The sequence below is a fragment of the Ostrinia furnacalis genome, unplaced genomic scaffold (assembly GCF_004193835.3).
Source record: "Ostrinia furnacalis isolate ACB-3 unplaced genomic scaffold, ASM419383v2 OfSCF0710, whole genome shotgun sequence".
Classification (NCBI taxonomy): Eukaryota; Metazoa; Arthropoda; class Insecta; order Lepidoptera; family Crambidae; genus Ostrinia; species Ostrinia furnacalis.
This window is the reverse complement of record NW_021130949.1, coordinates 2,851,705-2,877,908: the sequence shown is the minus strand read 5'-3', so window position 1 is coordinate 2,877,908 and position 26,204 is coordinate 2,851,705.

The following is a 26,204-nucleotide window of genomic DNA, read 5'->3' as shown; positions in this document are numbered from 1 at the left end:
TTTTTGAATCTCATTTGTAATTTGGTATCGCTATTTTGTTTGAAACGCAATTGGAACATTAGATATTTCTATTATTTTCTGATATAAATAACTCAATAACAGAAATTAAACGCGATAGGTATGTGATTGTAAAAAAAAGCAACGCGAAAGTTTAAAAATAATGAATATGAAACAAACTCAACAAAGGAAAGAGAACCTCCGCCTTTCTTGAAGTTGGTTAAAGAAACTAAGCCGCTCTAATCTTCCCGGGGCAATTTTTCCACAAATTCGTTCCTCCCCCTATTTTTTCCCAAGCATTTAGCAGTCAATAATAATTAGAAACAGAATAAAAAATGAGAGTACTTAATTATTTTTATTTTTGAGGGGTTGTTCTTGACTCTTTTTTGTGAACACTCAGATTTTATAAGCGTGACAGAGAGTAAAAAATTTTAATCGTGTGGTAACGAGGGGCATCACATCTAGCTATACCTACGCTGTAGGATCTTATGCGATTGTAATAGAGGTTATTTTGTAACAAATGTATAGTCTGATGTGCTGTCGCTATACGTTTCAATGCCTAGAATAGTTTGCGAATGGAAAATCAAACTCAACACGCAACACTAAATCAAGATACAAGTCTGAGTTTATCAAAGGGTGCGATAGTGCCTAGCCACTTCACCCTTTCTGTTCTAGAAATGTATTCCATTTGAGGCGTATAAATTGGAGAAAACGTGTTTACTTGCGTTATAGGTATTTCCTTGGTCTTTTTTACTATTTTAAGTTTTATATTTTGTGTTTGAGAGAGGATCTAGTTTACAAACTTACTACTTGTAGTTATTTTTGATACGATTAACATCAAATTGTTTAAAAAGGATTTTTTATATGATAATCACTTTTTTTCTATAAAAACGCATGGAAGCCGCCTCACAGTATTTCTGTGACAATTTGCAAAAAAAGAAATTTCAAATCAAAGTCGAAACTGTGAAAGTTCAAATTTAAATATCGCAATTTTACAACTTGGTCCAAAGATCACGGAACGTGACGGAACAAAGCCTTTCAAATATGACAGTCCGAATCAAACCCTAAGCAGAAATCTAAAACTAGTGCTCGCATACGTCTCTGATCAATAATATTAGTGCATTCGAATTCGCGGCTGAGTGCACCGCGACGGGACGTGAGTGCATTTTGTCGTCGGAGAAACCAGTGAGCTGTGCCCGCCGCTGCATAAACATAATCTGCAACTGAACAGCTAAGCCTGGTATAAATAGAGATTGGAGCTGGGACGTGATACCTGTTCCGATACGTACTGGAGTCGTTGCGTAATCAGTGTGGTTGTTTGTTTTAATGTAAAATATTCTTAATCGTTCTTATTATATTGAAGTAAAACTACTAAATGACAAAGTCTGTCTTGTTGAGTTTGATACATAAATAGAGCAAGAGGGTTATTTTTAAAATCACAATATTGAGTAGGCCAACCTACTTTAGGTCACAATCAAATGTCTAAAGAAGGTAAGTAATGTCTTCTAATTTAGTAGAAATAAGTTTAAAGATTATGTGTGAAAAAATGTTCATGCAGTTGGCAAAATGTGATAATAATAAATCTGCGCTATTATTAATATTCACTAGATCAAGAAATATTGATATTATGCTTTATTTTTTATTGTATCGTTAATAAACTTTATNTTTATTTTACCTTCACACTCGTTTATATTTAATAACATCGCATAAACATTTCCCTCCAAACGGGTATTGGTATTTTTATCAGCATTACGCAAAGCCCTACGCCGCGGCAGATTTCTACGAGCTTTAAATATTGATGTTGTATAAACATGAGCGCTACGTACAGCGCACTTTGCCACAGTTTCAGCCACGTTTGAGTTTTTCCTAGATTTGAGAGCAATTTTGTGTGAGAGACGCAGTTTACGACGCCCTGCGGCGCGACATATAGAGCCTGCTGGGTTATGCTAAACACTGGAAGAACAAGGATTGCTAAATCGGGAAATATTTGCAAGCGACTGACGTATGGCTGGGAAGTGCTTGTCTAATCAAAAGCCGTTGATGTATTCTACCGCATTCACTTTGCTTTTGTTTAAAATTTCTTTAAAAGAGAAGATACGCTTTTCACTTTTCTTGAAGGTAAAGCTGTAAGCAGTATGTAAAGCTGTCGTGAAAAATAGCTACTCCACTGCAAAAACTATTTTATGAGATTTTCTGTAGTAAGAATGCAATATAAAAGTTCCAAAAGTTTAACTCAACATTATTTGTTTTTAAATTACTTAATCACAAAACCGTGTGGAATTAGTACTGAATAATTTCAGTCAACTTTATTATTTTTATGAAAGTGTACCTTCTCCAGTTTGGTTATAAAGATACGAGATAACGAGATATCCATTCTTTACAGTTAACAATATTCAAAACCCAAGAAAGTTACCATAAAATATTAAACGTAACATTTTAAAGATTTTTGAAAGACAAGCCAGACCANATCAAAAGTCGTTGGTGTATTCTGCCGCAATCGCTTTGCTTTTGTTTAAAATTTCTTTAAAAAAAAGATAGGTTTTTCACTTTTCTTGAAAGTTAAAGCTGTCGTGACAAAAAATAGCTACTCCTCGGCAAAAACTATTTCATGCGATTTTCTCTAAAGAAAATGCAATTTGAAAGTTCTAAAGGTTTAACTCAACATCATTTGTTTTTAAATTACTTAATCACAAAACCGTTTGAAATTAGTACTGAATAATTTCAGTCAACTTTATTATTTTTATGAAAGCTGTGTGCACCTTCTCCAGTTTGGTTATAAAGATACAAGATATTCATTCATACTCATTCTTTACAGTTAACAATATTCAAAACCCAAGAAAGTTACCATAAAATATTAAACGTAACATTTTAAAGATTTTTTAAAGACAAGCCAGACCACGTTTCCATAATTGCGCTTCCATCATAGCTGCTACTCATAAAGTGTTCGCAGCGAAAATCTTCCAGCGAACACGGGCCAGAAACGCTGGGAAATATTAAATTTTCCGAGCGGTAAGTAGATACTCGCGGCGTAATAGACAAAACAGATGTTGTGATAATAAACACTTTATCGGACGAACGTTGGGCGGGTGGCGACAAAATGAATGGCCTTTAATTTAGACGTGTGAGAGGGATGAATCGACCCCAATAGATTGCGTCTTTCGACCCGGCTAAGACGCTCGTGATGAGATACTAAGAGAGGTTCAATGGTTTTGTGTTGTCCAGAAAAAAGACTTACTTTTTAGTTACAATAATTATGTCAAACTACACATTAACAGACCCTTGAGGCCTTATGATAAAAAGGTGAAAATTTTGATGATATTAATGAATTAAGCAATGTTCAGTGGCTAATGTCGATTGCAGCTCATTTGACATTTTCTTCTCATTAATATTTTTGGTCGAAGTACCAAAAAGTGTTCGCAGCGATAATCNATTCTAGCTCATTTGACATCTTCTTCTCATTAGCATTTTTGGTTCTTATTTCTGTGAGATCCTACATATTTATTCCCTACTAGATGTCAGAAATTCTGACTCAGAATACGTGATGACTTCAGTAACCTTATTCAAACTTTTGCTTAGGTAAACATCAGTCTTCATACATTCGCGAGTAAATAAGGCACACCCAAACGCATTCGAAGACTAAGTTGCACTCACGGTTACGTATACCACAAGGTGCTTGAATATTCAAAAGCCATTTTTCGTATTCCGTACACCCATGGCGATCGATCTCGCTCACGTGGCAAACCATGAGTCACTGCCGGGGTTCCTAACGAACGAACCCTACAAAATAATAAATTACTGGCCCCACTCCGGCGGGGAGTAAGTCGCTAATCAATCATGCAGGAGCACACGTTTTTTACAATCTCTACAATACATGTCATATCTATCTATGTATGGTGACAAGCCTCCGCAGTGAAAAGGTTAATTGTTGAATGTCCTTGACTCAGAGGGCAATGGTCATTCCCAGCGATACAAAAATAAAAAATCATTAAGATCATAGATCAGTGAATAAACAATAGCCTAATAGAATACCGCGAGGAATGGCGCCGTATTACGAGGAAATCGTGATTCAAAATGAAAATGACCACGACCACTCTGACAAGAGTGTACCGACTGAGAAGAAGAAGAATAGAATACCTAATTCCATCCTTTCGAGGGCTTGCTAAACTATAGAACGAGTCAGACGCCCATAGAAGTGTAAAACTACTTTTACTAAAAAGGGATAAGTAGTTACTAGAGTATTCCAAGGCTCGTACCTACATGTAATGATTAATGACACAACTTTGGTTTCTAGTATGTAAATCAATCAGAGGACTCAGACTTGGTTTTTCAGACAAAGAAAAACCAAGCGAGTGATAGGAATATTTTTTATTAATCTCATATTATTGGCGCACGGCAGAAAAAGCTGTGGCTCATACTAACTACTGATAACTCAATAGACGATAACTCTGAAGTGTTACTTTTCAATACAAACCCCAGAAACGGTGCTGAGCCTTCAAAGTCTTCGCAAGGGGCGTACGTGAATTATGGAGAGCCGCGATGGTTGTTCATTTAGACGCGCGGGTCTTACGCTCAATCGCTTGCCGATACCGCTCGCTTCCAACCCCTACTAATTTGGGATAAGTGCTCCGTAACGTGCTCAGCGGTTCGAATCCAAATCTTTGAACTACTACCTAATGGTGAGGTACTCGCACCAATTTGGTATATAGAAAAAAAAGAGAGAAGTTAATAAATGGGATGGATTTATACTTCGTATTCATTGTTACGAGTAAAGTGATTTTTTTTAAATTTTGCAACTAAACTTTGACTGAACTTTGACTGAACTTTCATCAAAACCGATAACAGACAGAAAGGATGGAGTGCATAACAAAAAATTACAAGATTAATATTAATTCCCTTTATTCCCAAGTTAGGTACGCTACTTATCTTTTTTTTAGCGTACAAGTTGGTCGCCTTTGCTAACTTATTCTCTGCTGATCACATCGTTACGTCTACCCGGCACTTACAAATCACGGTGCTAAGTGTTACATTACTGTCCCCAGTATATTTACGGGGAGCGGCTCGTGAGTTACGGTGGCGTCGCGACGGATATCTCGCTAGACGGAGCGGACTCACATAGCGTGGGCGCTTACACTCTGTGTGTTACTATTCTCGTAAAATATACAAATAACAACTTAATTGCAATAGTTTATGTGCTAATTATTATGTCATATTACTGTGGTAAGTATATTGAAGGGGAGCAGCACGTGAGTTACGGTGGCGTCGCGACGGATATCTTACTAGACCGAGCGGATTTACATAGCGTAGAAGGCCCTTTACGTTTTATTACATCAGTTTATTTACTACAACACTTACAGAGCACGGTGATAATTATTATGTCATATTACTGCCTCAAGTAGGTGTACTCGTACTTAACGCTAGATATGATGGAATCGCGAAGGAAATGTCGCTAGACGTAGCGTAATCATACCTATAACGTGGGAAGCGCTTTCACTATGTTTGGACAGTTTCCCGTATTCACAAACATTACTATGAGGTCTAACAGTGCACGTGGACGCGTAGGGTGACACATGAACCAATCACAGAGCTCTATTCAACGCTGTGCATTCGATTTGCTGCTTCATTTAAGCAAGCATCGTTTGTGAATACGGGCGTGAGGTTCTAGGAAAAATTTTAGAAACTCTTCATTATTGTCTATGGCAAGCATGGCGATATTATTATTATGTGTCATATTATTATACATAGTAAGTACTTACTATTTATTTACGGAAAGCGGAAAGCGAGTTATGTTTGAACTAAAATAAATGTGATTTACGCTCATTCTAGGACATTTTTAACTAAATAAACACTGGCTGTAGAATGTTTTTACGCGATGATCGCATCAGTATGTCTAGAAATACATGCCCGGCACTTACAAAGTACACATTACAGTACCAAGTGTATTTACAGGGAGTGGACCGTGAGTTATAGTAGCGATGCGTCGGATTGTATTGCTACGCGAAGTGTGTGAACCTCAGATCATTATGATCTGAGGTGTGAACTGTCACACTTTACTTAGATTCTTAAATAAATAGATTGACTCAATTTACTCGTCTATGATTGTATATTTTTAATGCCACGTCGCTAAACTATCTACTTTGGAATGTTTTATGGCAGGCTGATAAATCATGCATAGAATATCATATTTACGTTTTTCTTACAGAATTGGCGATGAAAAACTTATATTCTTTGAACTAAAACCGCTTTTGTTCTTTAGACAATGAAGCCTGAGGTCCTCGTGTTTGGAATTTGGGACTACCAAGAAAGTACATTAAACGCAGCATTGATATCCTTTGGACCGGTCCAAATAACCACATTATCAGTCCACAGATTATATTGTCCAATAAAGGAATATTTCCAAGGAAAGGACCAACATCACTTTAGTATCAAACGAGAGCCGAAAATAGAGAACGAAATTTCCGTTCACTAAATTCATTTGTTGGCCCGAATAAAAGTTTTTTTCCTGCTACGGGCTCTAAACCGTCTGTTGTGAGCTCCGGACGTTTGAAATAAAACGAGATCAGACGGAAAACGTTCTACAATAGCTCATCGTGCTCTCCTAATACTGCAATTAGATGGGAACACTATGAAAGGATTCGTCGCTAACGAAGGACGGCTAAGCCCCGCTGCGAAATGCTACGGGTCTTTTCTAAGGGAACGATAGAATCCTTTTATTTACTGCTCTGTTTTCTTACTATTTAAGGAAATAATTGACTTTTTCCGCCGACTCGAGTTGATTGAGTTCATGCAGACGCTGATTGTGTCGATTTAATTGCGTTGCTTGTTTTTATACGTTGCACGAGCTTTTGAATGTTTTCGGTTACGTGAACGTTATAAGCGTTGAACATTTTGAAAACAAAATCGTATTTTGGAAGCATTTGAATTGCAATTCGCACCATTATTCGTTCAAAGTATGTATTCGGGTGTATTCGTAAAATTCTCGACTTTACAAAAATAGGGAATATTTCAAAAGCTTTATCTAATTTTTAATACAAAGAGTTTAATATCGTGAAATAGATGAAAAATGACGTCATAACTCTTCCCAAAGACACGTTCAATCTTCGAAACATATTAGCATAGATATTAACAGTTCAGCACAGCTCAGCGATCTTTAATTAAATTTTGCGCTATTTATTTACTTATTCAATAATGCAAACGGCAGGAAGGATGCGAAAAAGACAAGCATTATTAACCTATTTCTGGAAGTGGGGGAAAGAGAGGGGTATACGATGATTAATTAACAGAGCTGGCCGCAAGCGTGGCTCCACCAAAGAAAACTTAATTACTTTTCTCGGCTGAATCATAAAGCTGAATAATTCATACTAGCTGCAAGGACAGTCTTGAATGTGTGACATAGAAGCGCACTTTCCGGCACTCTGTTAAAATTGAATTGCCTCTTACATTACTTTGGGCCAAGTTTAACGGGTGTCCGGGATTGGGCGTGCAGCGGAGCGGCGATTGTAGCGGGTATGCCTTGCCTGAATGTTGGTTTGGGAAAATTGAGTTTATTTTTAAAGGATTCGTGCTTTACGCTGTTAAAAATATTTTTACAATTCCACTAGGGAAAAAAAGGTGATGTATATATTATTTTTTGTATTTATTAACATTTTTGAATAGAAAATTACACACAAACAAATCGACCTGATGGGTAAGAAAATAAAGAAAAAAAATCGTCTTCGCAAGGCACTTTATTGAAATACAAAAGGTAAACAGCACAGAACATCCAAGCAGAATGATCATTAATTAGGTGATTCGTTTCAGATCTTCAGAGACTACCAAAATATTACTTATCTAAGCTTTGATCGCTCCGCTAACCGCGCAACCGTCCCAGCAGCCTAAACCCTAGTTGGATGTGCAACGTTATGTTTCGTGAGAATTAGACTTATAAAGGCTTTGTGGGCGACGACCTGAGACTTCTCGTCCCCACGTAATATCGCCGGGAAGCTTTACATTTCAAAGTGGAACGGCGCATTACGGGAAACGCACTGTGTCGGATTGAGACCGTGATCCGAGGGGTTATCCTTATTTTTGCTTTTCGTTTATGCCGCAATCTATTACATAAAGATATGGCGGCATTACGTTCATGAGAAGGAAATATTTTTATGAAATAAATGCCTTGTTGACTATTAAAATATTCATAGATTCGTAATAATAGTACGAATAGGTCCTACCTACTGATTTACATTGACCTTTACAATATTAATACGAAAGTCTACTCGTGCCTTATTAAATTGTCTACGTTTAACCGCTAAACATAAATAACTATTCGGATGTTTTTTGTATACGGTCGATTTTATCAGTGATTAAGTAAGGCTGAGTTGCACCATCTTTCTTCAGCTTTAGCAAAGTTTAAAAATCTGTCAAACTCCATACAAAAAACAGTATCATAGTTTCCGTTTAAAGTAAGTTGGTGCAACTTAACAAAATAACACTTCCACATACCTACTAAAAATNGATATGGCAGCATTACGTTCATAAGAAGGAAACATTTTTATTAAAGAAATGCCTTGTTGACTATTTAAATATTCATAGATTCGTAATAATAGTACGAATAGGTCCTACCTACTGATTTACATTGACATTTACAATATTAATACGAAAATATACGTTGTCTACGTTAAACCGCTAAACACAAATAACTGTTTCGGAATTTTTTGGTAAGTATACGGTCGATTTTATCAGCAAATAACTAAGGCTGAGTTACATCATCTTACTTTAGCTTTAGCAAAGTTTAAAAGTCTGTCAAACTCCATACAAAAAACAGTGTCATAGTTTCCGTTTAAAGTATGTTGGTGCAACTTAACAAAATAACACTTCCACATACTAAAAAGCATTCGTAACAATATTCTCGCTTGAATTCCCCTTCGCCAAGCATAGCACCATCGAAATTAAGTACACGTCAGCTTTATCGCGAGTTGAGCCGAGAAAAGAACACTGAAATTGTGTATCGGAGCCTTGCGCTGAGCGAACGTGTCCCCAATATCCCTCGGGATCCCACCACGAACGGTTAACTGGATACACTCCTAGTTTGAACTAACAACTTGCCATGTTTCGCTTATTTATTTTGTCGAACCATGCTCCGAATCGGAATTGCTATCGAATATCTGTCGAGATCTATGAGATATCCTACGTTCAACTGTTTTACCTTTTTTGTCCAAGAGAAATTGTGACGTCATTGGCAGGAAATAGATTCTTTGAAGGTACGCAGAGATATCAACTGACTAATTTGAAACACTGATTTTTATTTAAAAAAAATTGTCCTCACTGACTCTTTTAGTCAGATATAGGTACGTAACAGTACTTTAACTAATTGGTAGTGAGGTAACTACAAAGATTTCTTATTTCATTTAAATATGCTACACAAAGTAGTTTTTGAAACAACAAAACTATTTCAGTCAGCTACTTATTTATTCAGCGTTAGAGGGTTGAGGTAAACTGAATATCTGATCAAAATACCCAAGTCAAAGTTTTCTAGAATAAGTCGATTCCGAGTGACATTGCTTTCTTCCGAAACAAAAGGCTTCTTTTCTCTTCATAGAGAGACATTTATTCTGAACCGCTATGTCTCAAACTCTTTCGAGATTACGAAGTTGCGCCCTCGCCACGTTTTACAGGAAAAGTGGATTAAGATTTCCTATATTATATCTACCTAATATTTTACATTATGCTCGGTTTGCATGATTTATTGGCTAACTTCAGGCAAGTTTCGCATGTCATCTCACTGGCTCTGCGAAATTTTCAAAAGAAACTTTAATCTTTTTACATTAGATGGATTACTGGAACCTTTGTATTACAACTAGTGTGGTAAAACTTTGATCGTTTTGTGGCTGTGTGACTTAGTAAAGTTGTTGTATTTTTTTTAATTGGGGCCGAGAAACTCGCGTTTGACTGTGACAATAACAGCAACTACGCTGAATAATAAAAGTAATTTCAATTTCCCGGTTCGTTACTCGTTTGTGTACTGTAATTATCACAAACAATGTCCAGTATTACTTTTAATACTCCAGAAACTGGAGAAGATACAAAGTAATTGACAACATCTGCGCTTTCACACAGGACTAGTTTAGTTCCAGCTGTATAAGAAGTAAATTAGTTTTAAGTGGTGGAAGTTTTTCAAATGATTAAAGCGCACTGTATTTTGTTACGGAACTGCTCAGTGTGGAATAATTTTCCAAGAGTAGTTCATAAAAACAAGTTTCAACTAAGAGTTTCTTCGTGAAACTAAGCATGAAAGTGTTGAATTCAGATGAAATAACAATCTATTGAGGTTTTAATCGGAAGGCTGTTTTATTAGAATATTCAAATGTATTCAAATAGATGTTGCCAGAAAGTCTTATTAAAACATTTACATTTCTAAGATAGATTTATGCCTCAGTGATGGCATAAGTCGTATATTACGTTGCAAAAAACTGTAACTTACTTTTCTTCAAGGCGGCGTTTTTTTTCTAAAACCTAAATATTTTCACGTACAGCGTTCTCTTAACCCTTCCATGCCATTCTGAAAGACCTTGAAGCACTCCAAGGAGGCAAACTAACGATATTTTGTCTGCTAGTGATTAATGGTAGTCTCTTCGCGGATTGTTCAAGCGCGATGAGTTCAGAAGAAGCATCCACAACCCGTGAAATTAACTTTCGTCGCCTCTCAGGGGCTGTCAGTTTATTTCAGAAGTGCGTTTGCCTTTTTGTGGCCCAATATTTCAAAGGTTATTGGAAACGTTTGATTATTGATCCCCTTCACGGTCTTCTATAGTGCCGTTATCGTGTTTTACGGTAACGACTGAGGATTTTTTGAAGTTGTGCAGTTAATAGGGTAGAGAACAGGTTTTGGAAACGCTTTGAAGTGTGCCCTTTAGTGACTTAGAGGTTGCTAAGCTACTCAGCATTTAAATCAGTATTTTTAACGTGGTAAGATAAATGAATACTTCTTGATTGACATGAAGCTTCGTTGATAAGTGATGGTCGAAATTGAATGCGGTTCTGGCAACACAAAGTACCTACTATAATAGTTTTTTGTTCAGTAAAAAGTCTGTAATTATAATATTTTCATGCACAAAGAGAACATAATCTATTTATGATTTAGGAACACATTTTATTTGATGAGTCACTAATCGGAAACAGGATTGAGTTACTTTTAGACTGTGATATTGTAACCGCAACGTTTCGGGATATTGTTTGTCTATAGATCAATATAGTTTCTAAAAATAGTAGCAATATAGTCCGACGCTATCGGCAGAGTAAATACAAATGAGTAGGTCATCTTCATAGAAACGCCCGAGCGCGGTTTGTATGTGAGCGCGCCAATACGTAGGGGAAGCCCGGGCACCACCCGGGTAAGACGAATACTCGATTTTACTAAAAACCTACAACACATGGCGCTACTGGACGTTTGCGGGTCTGTAAAATAGCAACAAAGCCACGCCATGATAATTCCACCAAAACAATACGCGCGTGAACTTTTTGTCNAAATACCTATAAGAACTGTGGCTATCGCAGCGAAAACCATCGTCAAAGTCTAGTTAGAAATGGCGCAAGAAGTTTTACCAAGTCCGCCTGGACTACACCAACATTAACTAAAGCATCCCAATATCTAGATGTGGTATCTGGAAGATAATCCAAATTTTAATTGCGTATCATAATTATCATCATTTCAGCCATAGGACGGCCACTGCTGAACATGGCCTCCCCCAATGATTTCCACAATGGCCAGTTGGTAGCGGCCTGCATGCAGCGCCTTCCTGCTACCTTTAAGAGTATCGCTAATAAGTAACTCGCCCTTTTTTTTCTGATCGATTATTCTTAAAATAAGTATCGGTAGATATCTCCTAAAATTAATCCTATACAGTTGTAAAAACTTTCATCTTTTAAGTCTTAAGCCTCTTCCAGAATATTCTATCCACGGTCATACATTTAGACACAATTCGGGACTAGAGCGCCATCAGTTGCGGCAACACTATAATTTGCTTTTAAACATTCTTATCTCCACTTTGTAACAAGTTACGGTTGCTTCTGGTTATCAAACATCAACAATTAGCGTTGCTTATAAAAGTTTAGTGGCGGGTGTAAAACCCCTGCTGTGTAAAGTAAGGAGATAGTATCTTAAGTCCTTGGTATAAAATGTAACGAAGAGTAATTAACTAAATGTTTTTTGTTAACAAAATTGTGACTTTAACTATTAGATCAGAAGACGGCACGTCTGACTGAGTTTTCAAAATCGAGTCTTGCACTTGCATTAAGATGCTACAGTGTTTGGCTTATGCCCGTATTCACAAACATTACTATGAGGTCTCACAGTGCGCCTGGACGCACAGGGTGACACACGAACCAATCACAGAGCAACGCTGTGCGTTCGATTTGTTGCTTCACTTATAGCAAGCATCGTTTGTGAATACGGCCGTTAGTATGACGTCATCCTTATGAATGAATACGGAACCAATTTACAAAAACGTTTTTATTATAGAATTCTATAAATATTGAAGTAATTCGTTTTAATCTTCTAATATCATTAGCCTTGTCATCCACAGCCACCCTAGTTAAAGCCACCTATTTTTAATTGCTACTATTTTTAAAACAATGACAGACAATCTTGTAGGCGTCAAACCGCCCACAGATTTTCTTTCTTAGTCTTATGAACCGCATACTAAAATATTTTCTTTTAAGAGTTGTGCCCGTTTGTAACAAAGTTAGAATGACAAAGAGGTCCGTCTCCAACAAATTCGATGTCAAACTTTTGACTGCCCCATCTATGCAAAGCGCATAAAAATGTATTGATAGCTACTTGTTAAACTGTTGTAAAATAAGCAATAAATAATATTTGATCTGTTTATCTAGGTAACTGATTGATTGATAGCTTATTAGGCGATACGTTTAACATTAACATGTAATACGAAGCTAATTAGTATATAATATAACAAATAAGTAAACATTGCATTAAACGTTACGACTACAGCAATAGCAATAACAAAAGTCTAAAAGCAACGCTAAACAGTTTCTCGTTAATGAAAGTCGATCTGTAAAACACGGCTGTCGAACAGACCAGGGCTTCCCAAACTTTTTTTGTGACTCCCTTAGGAACGTGTCATTATTATTGTGCGACGCCCCCCTGATCAATTTTATTTTTACGAGAAAATAAGAACAAGAACAAAACATATTATGCAAGAATGAAATTAAGATATACCNAGAATACGCTGAACCACCTACCGAGGATTGGATAGAGTGCAATCAATGCAAGAAGTGGGCACACGAGGATTGTACCTACCTTATATTCAGGCATAGGCTGTTATTATTGTGATGATTGCAATGATTAAAGCAGTTATTACTGTACATATCCGTCTTGCCCAGGGGGGTCGGGCAAAATGAATAATTGGAACTTTTTTATGACATTTTTATTGTAGAATTTGTTTAAGTCTCTAAGTTTATTCTTTACAATTCCAAAGATGATTACCTAAGATACAAATTATTAATTAATAGACTTTTGTTGATTGCATATTTATGTGGTTTTTTTGCCACTTTTCTTAAGGTATCCGTGCTGCCCGGGCTTCCCCTATGCGGCGCGCACGCACACACTGATAAAATTTAGCGTGGATTAGCGGTGAGGTGCGCTGAATTTTGTCAGGTTTTGTTTGGCGCGCGCTCACATACAAACCGCGCTCGGTGCGTTTCTATGAAAATGACCTACTCATTTGTTTTTACTCTGCTATCGGGACGGAACCCACTAATGGATCATGTGCGTCGTGCTCTATGTCAATAAACGTCATTTAAAAACGACACGTTTATTAAAGTACCTACGTAAATTACTATAGCGTAGTTCGTAATAGTGCTACTTCGAACAATGGCATTGTCAATGGCAATTTCCGTTATGGACTTCAATTAAGTCCGCTTAAAAATGGGAAAATTTATTTCATTTGCGTAATTTAAATCAATTGTGGAACGACGTCAGTAAATAATTGTTTCAATCGGAAATTATGTATAGGTATAATACACTATTAGGTACGAAATATTATGTGGAGTGTAATAGGATGGTGCTTACTTACTGTGAGCTTCGCTTAGATCTGCGAGTAATTACCAAACTGGTAGGTATTTCCTAGTAATATTCTAAGCTCTTAGCTTTGAATCAGTAGGGAAAGCAGATCTTGATAATTTATATCATTAGGGTGTACGCTCAAAATATTAATTACAGTATAGGTAGTTTTACCTACTGCTACCTACCTTAAAAAAATTACTAAACGTAATTGATACTGTTTTCTACACAAATCATACATTTAAAAACATTCTACAGATAAAAAATATTTGTTAAACAAAGTTATGGAAACATCAGCTCTAAACTTGAAAAAAGATTTTGTCTGTTGTTAAACTGAAAATATATTTTTATGTAAAATGAAAAAAAAAATGTGGGAAATCTTCTCAGCATACATGGAAGTCATATAATTTTGTACTCTTAGAAAAAATCTTATGAAATTTGGTCTACAGCAAAATAGATTAGAATACATTAAACTTCAAGATCCAGAATTTTATTTCATAAATCAACTCCGCACCAAAGCTGATCTTTTACATATGCGCGGTACTTATATCTGAAGGCACATGTCATTTGACACAGAAGTTTAGTGCTCTTTTATCGCGATGCAGCCGCAGCGACTTCGAGATCAATATGTAAATGCACTCGAGGCGCGAATGCGGAGGCATCTAGATTCTGGAACCAGATGGATTTCAATAGTGTTTCAGATATTTTTTGGGATTGCACTTTGCTGAAGAGGAGTAGGTGAGATTTCTGTAAAATCGCAGCCACAAAATAGATAAGAGCAGAAGTCAATCTACATACAAAGTGCGCTCGGGTAACGCACACGGACGCTATATTGCGCGAACTGTTGCAAACCAGTCTAAACCAGTGCGAGCGCGAATGCTGCTCGCTTGAGACACGCGTCTGTAACAAAATTCACGCGTTTAATGTTTGTGATGAATTTAGGTGTGAAACTTACGACAGTGTCAGTAAGGAATGAAGGACGAATTCGATTAAAGGCAAATCAACAATTAACCCCACTTGATAAGGGTAAACTTAGCCAGTCCAGCGTATCGAGTAGTAATAATAGTGATGCGTTTGAATGGTACATCGATAAAGAGACATTGGGTATCGAGTAGTCGTCTGTGTGCTCATCGCTTAATTGTCTACTGTCCACAATCCGCGGCCCGGCTGGAAACGGCTTATTGTCAATATTAACTGAGACTGTGCCGTGCATAAATAATCACTATAGTATGAATATTAAAGAGGCCTTAAGGCTGTGCTGATGGATACTGAATAATAGTAGATACTGAATTTAATCAATTCGCTCTTAGATGTATTTATAGATGAAACCTATTTTAGTTTTGACTAATCACTTGTCTAATTTATCCCACTTAACTATCCCCTTACTTTAAAAAAATATTAAAAGCCAGTTATAAGGAATTGCCTAACAGGCTCAGTCACAAGCATAACAAATTTAACATCTCACATTTTACTCATATTTCCCTTCAAATTTACTTTTCCCGGTATCATTATACAAAGGCAGACAAAAATGTCCCCAGACGAATATAAATACGTGTGACACGCGAGGAAATCCCCACGTATTCGCGGGAATAGGGGAATATTACCCCAAAAACTTACAGGCTACGTCATCCGAAAGACGCGTCATCGTCTAAAAGTTTTAATCGGTTGTCATAGTGGGTTATTGCGATGGCAAGGGATGTTCGGCCATACTGCCAATCGATATGCCAGTGGTAACAGTTTCAAGCTAAAACGTCAAACTGGAGCTGATGGCTACATCGATTCGATTAGGTTGCTACAACGTAACGTGTCGGAAAATAGCACAGTGAAAATATTTTTTTACACGAAGCAAATCTTTCAGTTTCTCGTAAGTGTAAAACTGTACGTACCTACAGTTACCGTCCAGTTAGATATTATAAAGTATGTAAATTGTCTTCAAATAAATTACGCTACTTTAGTTATTTTGGTTAACTACGAGTAAATATTCTTTTTGGTTTTACTCACAGAACGATGTTCCTTCTTAAATACCTCTACATTGCCTAATAGCTCATAACGTTCTCGAATATAGCAATCAACCTACGAGTTATTGTTACAAACCTAGCTATCTACTTATCTACATTCTTAGATCATTTTCTGTACTTAATATAAAATCACACGAAGCCACTGTATTTTTTCGTATTATAGCAAAATACAGTAAGCTTCCTAGGTAGCTAGAAACCTATTAATTTAGTAACTTTGTTATCAAGCAAGGCCATATTCTTCCAATCGAAATCTAAGCTTATTATTTTCCATTTCGTTCGTTTAGGTTAATCTCTCGTGGGCATTTAGGCCAATTTATTGGATATTTATTGGGTTAATCCAATCCATTTCAGACGAAATTATTAGTTCTTTTCCGTTGAGACTTGAAACTAATTGCCACTGTCTCCGTTTTGCGATTTCTTTATTGGTTTTGTACTTTAGAGATTCCTGAATAATCTATGACAAACACAAAAAGGTGGGAGGGAACATCATGGTTCATTTCATAAAAACAAGCGACATCAAAACATTTATGGTTCAAATAAAACACTAATAACCCACATTATTTACATAGAACTGTAAGATGATATCTTTAAATATTTAGACCTATTTACTGTATATTTTTATAAACCCTATCACTGACAGTCACCTAACTTGGCTAATCATCGTTGCTGTTTTAAACCCCTAATTATAACCAAAAAGTTCCAAATCTATCCATCAAATGATAATGTTTGCGTTTAGTTAATTCACCACGGCATTAATAGCTGAAACAGCGTGTTTGTGATTGAATAGTTGCATGACCCGGAGTATTAAAAGCCTGTCGTGATTGCCAGTAGTAACGTCAAGTTAATTTTCGTCTGCTAATGACTCAGAAATCATGGCCTATTACAGGGCTTCTCAAACTGTGCGTCCAAAGGCGTCGTGAGACGATCGAAAGTAAACGACGATCGAGTTAACCTGGTAGCCGTGACGTCACATCGATGCTCTGGTATCGCCGCGCCAGGGTGAACACTGGGAGGTGTGCGGGTGAGTGCAAGGGAGAGTCGCATTCCAGCTAGGTGCGCAGTTAGCTCGATCGGATTGTAGGGTAAGAGATGAGAGTGGTAATTTCCAAAATGGAGCCCCGATTTAAGAAGCTATGCTCAGAAAAGCAAGCGCAACCTTTTCATTAGTAGTTAATATACCTACAAGAAAAATAAACATCTTTTGACCTTCATCCTTTTTTTTTCTCGTAAAGCTTCAGTCAAATCAACGCGGGCAGATCGCGTCGGCGATGGCGATCACCGCGCGTGCATAGCCCAATGAGAGGACGCGCGACCAATGCAACATCCGTTGGCTTGGCTGATGCTTAAAAGGTCATTACTCAATTAATATGATCGGGAACAGCAGAAGGGCGTCGCATAAAAATGACAAATTCCGAAGGGGGTCAAAGTTAAAAAAGTTTGGGAAGCCCTGGTCTGTTCGACAGCCGTGTTTTACAGATCGACTTTCATTAACGAGAAACTGTTTAGCGTTGCTTTTAGGCTTTTGTTATTGCTATTGTTGTAGTCGTAACGTTTAATGCAATGTTTACTTATTGGTTATCTAATTAGCGTCGTATTACATGTTTATGTTAAACGTATCGCCTAACGCCTATCAATCAATTTGTACCTATTATAAACAGTAACAATGATAAAAAATATTGCTTTTCGAAAATAAAAATTTATACATATAATATGACCATGTTAGGTATAGCAAACAAGTTGAAATCTCAAGATATTTAGTTGACTTTTATTATTTATTGTTAGCTTAACGAGCTATCAATAAATTTTTAAGCGCTTTGCATGGGTGCGTGACAGTTTATATAAGTTTATATGATATAAATTCATTTCAATAACGTTCATATTGTATAATAAACGTATTTTATAATAACACTTGATATAATTTTTTAACATCTAATGTTTACTTCATATAATAAATCATTTCTAATAATGTCATTTGAGATACCAATCATAACGGATAAAGACATTTGATATAAACCTTACTTAATCTAAGACTCATTTGATGTAATTTTGTTTAATATAAATAATATTTCATATAACCATTACATAAAATAAATATTATTTGTTATAACGACTATTTGGTATACCTACTCTTTAATTGATATAATTTCTGATAGATATAACTTTTAGTATGTTTCTTTAGCTTGACTTATAAATGACTTTAGTGACAAAAACGAATCGCCGTAAAACCGACTCCACGTAGTCTTGTCTGCCCTACCCCTAGAGTGTAATTTAGAAGCGCGTAGGCACGGAGGGGCGAGGTGGCCCGCGGGCTGAGGAGCAGGTGGCTGGAAGCGAAGCGCCGCGGCTGAGGCTGGCCGGCGAAGCCGGCCAGCAAGCCGAAGACGCGGTGTCGAGCGAAAGCCATCTGCGACGATTAGCACGCGAGGGACCGCCAGAGCCCCGCAGTGCCGGAGCCGGGGTGCGTGACAGTTTATATAAGTTTATATGATATAAATTCGTTTCAATAACGTTCATATTGTATAATAAACGTATGTTATAATAACACTTGATATAATTTTTTAACATATAATGTTTACTTCATATAATAAATCATTTCTAATAATATCATTTCAGATACCAATCACAACGCATAAAGACATTTGATATAAACCTTACTTAATCTAAGACTTATTTGATGTAATTTTGTTTAATATAAATATTATTACACATAACCATTACTTGTAATAAATATTATTTGTTATACTGTTTAATTGATATAATTTCTGATAGATATAACTTAAAGTATATTCTTTTTTAGCTTGACTTATAAATGACTTTAGTGACAAAAACGAATCGCCGTAAAACCGACTCCACGTAGTCTTGTCTGTCCTACCCCTAGAGTGTAATTCAGAAGCGCGTAGGCACGGAGGGGCGAGGCGGCCCGCGGGCTGAGGAGCAGGTGGCTGGAAGCGAGGCGCCGCGGCTGAGGCTGGCCGGCGAAGCCGGCCAGCAAGCCGAAGACGCGGTGTCGAGCGAAAGCCATCTGCGACGATTAGCACGCGAGGGACCGCCAGAGCCCCGCAGTGCCGGAGCCATCACAGAAATCTCAAGTTTTTAGTCAAATTTGCATGCTGCATGCCTGCATGCCTGCTTGCTTGCTTGCCTGCTTGCTTGCTTGCTTGCTTGCTTGCCTGCTTGCTTGCTTGCTTGCTAGCTTGCTGGCTTGCTTGTTTGCTAGCTTGCTTGTTTGCTTGCTTGCTTGCTGCATGCAATGCTTATTATAACAATTGAACTTTATATAAAATTATTGTTATATGATTTAAGTTTTATAGGAAAAGAATTTTATCTCATTTGATTGTTCGACATTTTATTTTTATATGATTTGAATGTTATTTGTTTTAAATAGTATACATTGTAAGTTTTATAGAAAATATTCATTATATCAAACCATTTTATATCAGTTGTTAGTTATTTGTCTTAAAATTATTCGTTTTAAAATTATATTATTCGTTTATTGTAGTAAATAATTATTATATTAAATGATTTTATATAATTTGATGTTATATCCTCTAAGTATTATATGATATGTAGTTATATCATACATTACACACCCGCTTTGCATAGAGAGCACTGTAAAAAGTTTGACACCGTTTGTTGCAGATGTATGGACCTCTTTGTCATTCTAACTTTGTTACAAACGGGCACAACTCTTAAAAGAAAATATTTTAGTATGCGGTTCATAAGACTAAGAAAGAAAATCTGTGGGCGGTTTGACGCCTACAAGATTGTCTGTCATTGTTTTAAAAATAGTAGCAATTAAAAATAGGTGGCATTAACTAGGGTGGCTGTGGATGACAAGGCTAATGATATTAGAAGATTAACGGATTACTTCAATATTTTTAGAATTCTATAATAAAAACGTTTTTGTATATTGGTTCTGTATTCATTCATAAGGATGACGTCATACTAACGCTCGTATTCACAAATGATGCTTGGCATAAGTGAAGCAACAAATCGAACGCACAGCGTTGCTCTGTGATTGGTTCGTGTGACAGCCTGTGCGTCCACGTGCACTGTGAGACCTCATAGTAATGTTTGTGAATACAGGCGTAAGCCAAACACTGTAGCATCTTAATGCAAGTGCAAGACTCGATTTTGAAAACTCAGTCAGACGTGCTGTCTTCTGATCTAATAGTTAAAGTCACAAGTTTGTTAACAAAAAACATTTAGTTAATTACTCTTCGTTACATTTTATACCAAGGACTTAAGATACTATCTCCTTACTTTACACAGCAGGGGTTTTACACCCGCCACTAAACTTTTATAAGCAACGCTAATTGTTGATGTTTGATAACCAGAAGCAACCGTAACTTGTTACAAAGTGGAGATAAGAATGTTTAAAAGCAAATTATAGTGTTGCCGCAACTGATGGCGCTCTAGTCCCGAATTGTGTCTAAATGTATGACCGTGGATAGAATATTCTGGAAGAGGCTTAAGACTTAAAAGATGAAAGTTTTTACAACTGTATAGGATTAATTTTAGGAGATATCTACCGATACTTATTTTAAGAATAATCGATCAGAAAAAAAAGGGCGAGTTACTTATTAGCGATACTCTTAAAGGTAGCAGGAAGGCGCTGCATGCAGGCCGCTACCAACTGGCCATTGTGGAAATCATTGGGGGAGGCCATGTTCAGCAGTGGCCGTCCTATGGCTGAAATGATGATAATTATGATACGCAATTAAAATTTGGATTATCTTCCAGATACCACATCTAGATATTGGGATGCTTTAGTTAATGTTGGTGTAGTCCAGGCGGACTTGGTAAAACTTCTTGCGCCATTTCTAACTAGACTTTGACGATGGTTTTCGCTGCGATAGCCACAGTTCTTATAGGTATTTCATGTTCTTAAGAGATTGCGATAAACTTAGAGACATGAGAGAGACTGATAACAGGTCATTTGACATAAAATTTGATTGTATTGAAGTTGATAAATACAATTACATATTAATAGCAATTAGTAGGTATATTAACATTTCTAGATATTTAAATTCTTGTGGGTGTCAATAACTGGTGGCATGAAGTCTACATTAACTATGCTCGGGCAACCTAAATACGACTTAGTACAACTTATTTGGGTAACGTATTTACTTATTTAATTTTTTCATAGAACACTAAAACTGATTTAATTGCAATACCAAGTACGTATTTGTTTTTAGGAAAAACATAAATAGCATCATCTAGAACAGCCTACAAGGAGAGGACATTACGAAGAATAATTGCTTTTAAGTCACTTCTGGACATTTAAGTCTACGGGGGTGTCAAAATCTGTTGGTGTGCGGTCTCAACACAAGCTGTGCAGCGCAACTTAAATACGACTTAGTGCAACTTCGTGTGACATATCGAACTAGACTAAGACGCTAGTTTTGGCTGCGATGCCGCGGGAGTTTGCTTTGTTCTTCGCAGTAATTGTTGGTAGTATAAACGCGTAAGTAAATAAGGCAGGTTAATCGGTTACACAGATATTTGAAGGACCATTTACTAGGTATTGAGTCAATAAATTAAGTTAGAAACGATTTGTTGTGTACTTACAGCTAAATACTTAAATGGACGACAATAATATACAGTTCTCATTATCTTTTACATAAATTACTATTTGTAAAAGGCTTATAAAAGGCAGCTGATGGTATTGTAAGGGTGATTATTGTAACTGCACCATAGATAATATTCATTGATTAAACAAATTCAGTATATGGAGCCTTTTGTAAAGATAAATACCCTGGATGGAGCATTTATTGTGCCTACCTTTACTAGATAGCAATCGTAATCTTAGGAAACTCTTTTTAATTAAATTTTCAGACAATTATTGTAACTTTGACTGGTACAAAATACTAACGGCGATTCGACAAACAGATGCGATAAGAATAAGATAATTCATTCCGCATTGCCCTAGTACATGTTAATTAAATACAAAAGACAAAGTAAACGTTGCTAAGCGCACCGTATTTCAAATTTATGTTCGGAACTGTAAGTAAACTGGAATGGCAAATACAGATTCTGGGTTCTGAACGTAACAACAGGTGCGTATATTATTTTGAGCTATGTATTAGTTTGAAAACATTTTAAAAATATGACCATTTATGTTTTTATACAGAAAAATACTACGATAAATTCTACACTCCCCTATTTACGGAAATTCAAAACATTTTTGTGATTACTTATCAGAAAATGAATAGGCTAGTTTCCTAAAAAAATTTTTTTAGTCCGTCAATTTTAATATAAAAGAATATTGGACACGTATATTTTTAATTGTCAATCAAACAAATAATTACAAAGTTATAGTGCGTTGAAGTTCCGCGCGATGTGCTGAACTTTTACGCACTAACTGACGTCACGGGCCTTTTCTTTAGAACTTTGGCACGCTTTATCTCTTTACATTTTCATTAGTTTTAAAAAGTGGAAAATAGGTGTCGAGTATTTTTTGATAAGCTAACTGACAGACTAATTAAAACTCTTGCTTTTTTACCCAGGAAACATCCCTATTGTGAATGGACAACAAACTGCAGGCAGAACAATATAGCTGTCGCGAATTGCATGGGGCGAATTGCATGGGGCGAACGAGCGGTGAATATTTGCGAACGAACGAGCGGTGAACATTTGCGAACGAACGAGCGGTGAACATTTGCGAACGAACGAACGATGTTCGATCCGCGAGCTGCAGCAAGCAGTTACTGCTGCTACTACTGCTCTGTCTGTACTTTTCCTCCTGTCCCATAAAAAAACACCATTTTTTAAATACCATACAGCCTAGAACTAATTTCTCCACTTCACTATCAAGCTAACAGTCTATGACCTAATAATAGGTAGGTACATATGTTAGTGTTGGTGCTTATACTAGCTGTTATAAATTCTATTTTGGTTTTTATGATCCAAGGGATAAGTCTCTAAACTACTTGACCTTGAAGCTATTTGGGAGATAGATTGTTTAAAGGAGACGTCAACTAAGAAAGGATTTACGATAGGGTTGATTAAGGGGGGAAGGAGGCCTTTTTTGGGAGGGAAGGGGAAAAGTTTGTATGGAAACCCGTCGTGAAAATTAGTATTGCGATTTATAAATAGGAATGTTTGTTTATTTTTGGATTTTCTTCCTCGGAGGGGAGAAAATTGGGAGTTTAAGCTTCAATTGAAGTTACGGGCCACTCCTATGCATAATTTATTCAACAAATTGCTAATAGTCCCGCTAACCCCTCGTGGTAAGCTAAATATGCGCGTGCTTTGGTTCACCACAATAATCCAGCGGTGCCGCGGGGTTCGAACTTCCGATACAGACACCATTGGGATATTGTCGTTTCCTACAGTAATTTGATTTAAAATTATTAATATCATTTCAACTTAGTTATATTGTTTATTTAACTCTTCATCAAATTTTGCTATTCAAAGTTATTGTCGTACCTACTCAATTTACTGGACATAGATTTGCATTTTGATCTAAGTGGATAACTACGAAGGTCAATTTGCAACTTGAACCCACTTTAACTAAGAGTGTTTCGTGGAAGCTGGATCCGAGTTGGGTAAACTAAATCAGGTGTCAATGTGCAAGTGCTTTTAAATTAGGTACATTGAAGGTTGCTATGTTTTCAAATTACTATGTCAAGAAACTACCCTTATTCTACGACTGCGCTTGTGCAAAGAACTCACGCAGAAATTTAAATAAATACATAGTTCAATGTTAACATCTTAACATTAAAAAAAATGATTCCTTATTGCCAAAATGAGAAATCCATTCTCAAACATCTTTCCCTTTTCAGCAATTTTTTTGATTATCTGGCAATATTTTTAATTTTTATTTCCTATCTATCTCTAAACCATTTATTTGGTTCCAGCTGCCAAAGTGTGGAAACGTAACAGACAGACTCTCACATTAAAATATCAGAATGGATAGAGCTAAGCACTCCATTTCCAAATAGACGAAACATCAAACAACTACTTTATATCCTCTAACTCCTCCGCCAAATAAACTATTCCAATATTCTCTCAAGTCCAAAACAGTACAGAAGACAACCCATAAAATAAGCTATTACATTCCTGTAGATAAACTATCGAGTGTTTTCTCTCAGATGAGATGTCATTTTCGATTGCGAAGGAAAATTCGTGTTTTGTTACCGAGTTCAAAGCTGTACGATTCGAATATCCAATATTCCGTCGTTCAAAGGCTTGCGCATTTTGATGTCTGTAAATAAAAGTGTCTATCCACGTACAAGACCCCTATTACGGACTTTTATAGAGACTGTATTTTTATACACCTACCTACAGAGCGATTGGCAGACGGGTAACGCTAGGAAACCATGTAGTTACGTATTTAAAACTACTGCATGCATGCTTGCCAATGTTAACTAAGCTAAAACTTACCTTGAAATCTCCTGTCCTGCCGCCTCAGTGTTCCTTCATCTTGTATTTGCTGCATTTTCTTCATTCACTGTACACATCTAATTACTTTACACTGTATTATTGTTTGACACTGCACTTGTTTAACACTACACTTGGGTTACACTGCACTTTATTCCAACATTTCCACAACAATCGACTAAAAACTAGTTTATTTTAGTGTTGCCATCATAAAAATTACCAATCAGATGAGATTATAATTTTCAATTGCAAAATTATTTAATGTTTTGTTACCGACTTCAAAGCTGTTTCTTCTATTCTTCATAATTAACAGTGTAATTGTTTGAAACTGCACTTGGTTAACACTACACTGCACTTTATTCCAACAGTTACAATCCACAATGGACTAAAAACCAGTTTATTTTATGAGTGTTGCCATCATAAAAATTACTAAGGCGGTTGGTAATACGTCCCTGGAATGAAATGCTTGTGTCGTCTCGTGTCCCCATCCTCGTGCAAACGAAGGTAATTTTGATGCTATTGATGTTGTATCGAGAACAAAAATAAATATTTGTTCATTAATCCAATCAAACCTTTATATTGCATAATGTTTTTTTACTCGTACTCGAAGGTTTACGTTCATTACGGCGAAAAAATATAATTTTACTCTCGATGCCTTGCTTCTTTATTTTGCTGGTATTTTTTACTGGTGGTGTTGCATCAGTTAAAACCCAAGAATTTTAAAATAAAACCATAAAAAAAAGTATTGAAATAAGAATTACTGTTAGATCAAGTTTTTTTTTCGTAGTAATATTACCACTGCAAATTGTTTTATANGTAAAGGGTTAACCACAAGTAGTTTACAGCGGATTTCAAAATAGAAAATTGAATATCGATGACTTACATCTACGTTATTCAGAAGGGTATAGGTATGGAAGTGGGAAATCTTAACGATAATATCTGGGCAAAATTAGTTCCGATTCGCTTTCCTTCAGCGCAATATCACATCTAATGACGGATAGTTAGCAGGAATCGTCCTCCAGCGTATTTAGGTTGGCGATATAACCGTTATGGTGGATTGTCATAACGCGTTTACAGCCGTATCATAGGACATTGGGTCTAATATAGCGAAAGATAGCATTATGGATAGTTTCGGGAAGCATCGGTGTGTCAGCGTAGTCAACACGATAACAATATCGTGTGCAATATTCGGGAATATGACGTATTAAACAGATTTTTTTTCAAAAGCGATACTGATTTTTAACTATTTTCATTAGTAAATATTGTTAGATTATTTTATTGTTTTATTATTCGTCATCAGAAAACTTAAAACTTTTGTAACAAATAAGTATCTAAATTTTCAGTATTTTTAGTTAATGGTTATAATAAAATACGAGTATAAAGCTTGTAATGAAACTTAAACTGTAGGTACCTATAGTTTTTAGAGTCGTGCAGCTCGGTTTATGTCCTCCAGCACGGACTTGAAGTCTTCTTAAGACCAGACCGGTACTAACTTCTTTGTTCCTAGGATCTTTGCAGATCAGAAGAGCAAGAGCTATTGGAACTAATGTTCCAATCGTAATTTCTTTATTACTGCGACTGAAAGATTGCAATCGATTGCGTATTTACAATAAGTCACCATAACTGTCGAGTAACGCGGACGTACTCGTAATTAATTTTGCAGGATAAAGACTTAATAAGTAATTTATCAAGATCAGCTTTTTATTACTTTGGCACACGTTGATCCAAATCGATAAGTCGAAAATAGAAAC